At 44.2% G+C, this 3,109-nt stretch overlaps 1 pseudogene; it reads right to left on the bottom strand.

Annotated features, from left to right (window-relative positions):
* Positions 1–2,419: 2,419 nt before the first annotated feature.
* LOC145402851 (5S ribosomal RNA) lies at positions 2,420–2,539 on the bottom strand (annotated as a pseudogene).
* Positions 2,540–3,109: the final 570 nt, after the last annotated feature.

The following is a 3,109-nucleotide window of genomic DNA, read 5'->3' on the forward strand; positions in this document are numbered from 1 at the left end:
AACGGGTTTAACATCAATTCATAGAAAACCATCAGACGAGGAATTATGGGAAACTTCAGTGTTATTGCGGAACATCAAAATTATTATGTTGAATTTCACTGCTATCGGGAAACCAGTTTTGCGGTAACCTCATTGATGTGGAGAGCTGCAATAAATTTAAAGTGAATTTCAGTATTATGAGTACTTTTTATGAAGAAAGGTTCAGTTTTATGTGGAATTTCACAGCTATGAGAAAAACAGTTTAGGCTTGGTATACTTTAGTGTGAATTTCAGTGTTGTGAGTACTTTTCCTGAAGAATCTTCAGTGTCATGGGGAGTATCAGTTTAAATGAGGAAATGGGGGAGCCTAATTATGGAGAACCCAGTGTTTATAGGGAACCCTTATCTTTTCATTGTGATAAGCTATTATTTAATTTTGTTCCTCAAATGATGTTATTCAACTTAAAACTGGATGGTCATGGAATAACTTTCATTAACCCCTTCGCTTCGAAATCTGAGTTCGACGTGCTGCCTGGAATAAAATTAAAAGGACACGGGAGAGGGCAGCATTTGAAAACTTCCCTGTTGTTTGCACATGATACTGTATAGTTGAGTGAAGATGAAGGGGAACTGCAAGGCTTGGTGAATGGGTTTGGGAGCGTGTGTGTACCTATGAAACGAAATCTAAAGGTGAAAGTTGGGAAGAGCAAAGTTATGGTCTTCGAGAGAAATGAAGTCACTAAATGTAGAGTGAGGTTGGATGATGAGGGAATGGAAAATGTGAGTATATTTTTAAGTACTTGGATGGTATGATGAGTAAGGATGGAAGTTTGGCTCGAGGATGAAGTGCTTGAATGGCACTTACTGTGCACCACACAGCTTTATTGAGCACCACATTTTCTCCACACTTCGCACACAGCACCATATGGCACACGGAGGCTGGCATGACCTTTTTACTCTTGAAACCACCAAGCCAAGCTACGAAAGGGCCAAAGTGCCTCCTCCAATAGCGTGACCTCCGAGCGACGCTAACCTATGAGTTTAGACGTGCCTAAGCCAATCACCTTTCCTCGTAAGCACAAGAGTCACGACACACACCAGTGCCCGTGTGCAGGCCCATAAAACTCTGGATTCGTCTTCTCCGGATAGTCCTCTCCTGACCTAAACGAAGTATACCCTGCCTTCTCCCGCTGAGTAGGGTCAGTGATACAATCTCCCGCGTTATCACTCACGTACCTAGAACTACCTAACTCACAAACAATTGAGTTTGCGTATCCTCTCCTCTCTCAGTAATCGTATTCACATACCGTGTTCCAGCTAAAATAGTATGTAATTCTTCCCTGTAAATGTAATTGTTATGCTAGGTGTTTTTAGGTCGACTTCTCGCCCTAAAGACACTACTGAGCGGGGTCTTCTTTCGAGACAGGAACTAGAACACCTTAACAGAGGAACAGGGCATAAAAACTCGCCAGGCTACCTTAACACATGTATTGCCTTAATTCAACTTCCTTACAATATACATACAATGGTATACAAAACAAGGCACAGGTACAGTGGCGGTACTCACAACACATACATACAATGAGGTTACCCTCAGTCAAGAATACATACAAATAATCCATAGAGGTTGAAGATACTGGCAGGCGCGCCACTACCACTTAATCTCCCCGCTTGTAGGGGTTGGATGGCGTGGTGTCGGGCTGTAGGTCTTGTTGCTGCTGTAGGTGATACAGCCGTCTCTTGAGGTGGTGGAGGGGGTCGGTTGTTGGGGGTGGGGAGGGAGGCTGGAGGTGGTGTCGTAAGGGTAGGAGGAGGGGAACTTCCCCGAATACTCGTTAGTGTGGGGTGACCCCGTCGTCTCTCGGGCAGGTGTCCATGCCCCGCAGTATTATTTTAACGTGTGCTGGCCAGTCTTCATTCCCCGCTTCTAGTATTCGCGCCCGTATCTGGTTGAGGAGGGTGCGATGGCTTCTTTTACATACTTCGTTTCCCTGGGGCCAGTAGGGGGAGGAGTGGGAGATTTGATAGCCGAGCAGGGTGGCTATAGTTCTGTCTAGACTTTGCCGGTGAATTCGGTGGCGTTGTCGGAATGTATGGCCTAGGGAATTCAAAAACAGGGGAAGACGTGGCGAAGTAAGGTGTCAGCAACAACCACGCATGGTGTTCCTTTGCAGGGCAGGCGATGAAGGTCGCCAACTCGAAGACATCCAAAATATCCAGAATTTTCTTACACTGAGTAACACTGTAAATTATTTAGCATACAAACTGAGATAATTTAACAATCACATAAATATTATAGAGAAAAATAGCACAAACATTAATGTTCATCCATCCATTGCCAGACGCCATGTATCCCAAACGGGGTGGTCAAGCCCTTAGAGTTAATTGTTTTACAGGGAGGGGCACTAATCCTCCACCAACCCCACTTGACACGTAGGGATGCCAACAGCATATGGTGTTCCCATGCGGTCACCCATCCAAGTACTTAACCAGACCCAACTTTGCTTAACTTCGCTGATCGGACGGGAAGCGGTGTACTCAACGTGGCATGGCCGTCAATGTACGACTTGTAAAATAAATACGCTTACAAATAGCAGGCTAATAAACTGAGAAATCCCGCTTCTCAACAACAGTTTAGAGAACATCATACATTGAAACCCAGTAATGTTTTTTTTTTTCTTTTTAGATGCTGGAGCACCTCGGAGCAGTCCTACCCATGGAAGTAGGAAAGAGGTGGAGTCGGCATGGCTCGCTAATCCCGGGGAATGAGGTGAAGCCACTGATCTGTCAATCTGTCATCCAGACGCCTCCAATATGGCGGATACCATAGAGGTAGGTATACCCAGATGACATACCAATATGTACAGGATTTCCACGCACTGATTGCCGTAAAAAACGAAGGAAATTAATCATTTCCATCAAAAGATACATTTGCCAAATACATTTTGTGTGAAAGGATATTCTGAGAAACAGTTTTGCTAAGTGGTGAGTCAAACCAATACTCAAAACTGTTTAACTATGCTTGTCATGCTACTGTTATCCGTGTCTTATCTGAAGTGGAGAACAAAACTATATTTTCAATTTGGAAAGTTAGATGACTGCATGTGACCCTTTTCATAACCACCTACAA

This window comes from Coenobita brevimanus, chromosome 6 (assembly GCF_032717465.1).
Source record: "Coenobita brevimanus isolate Jiangsu-jjx chromosome 6, ASM3271746v2, whole genome shotgun sequence".
In the NCBI taxonomy this organism is placed as follows: domain Eukaryota; kingdom Metazoa; phylum Arthropoda; class Malacostraca; order Decapoda; family Coenobitidae; genus Coenobita; species Coenobita brevimanus.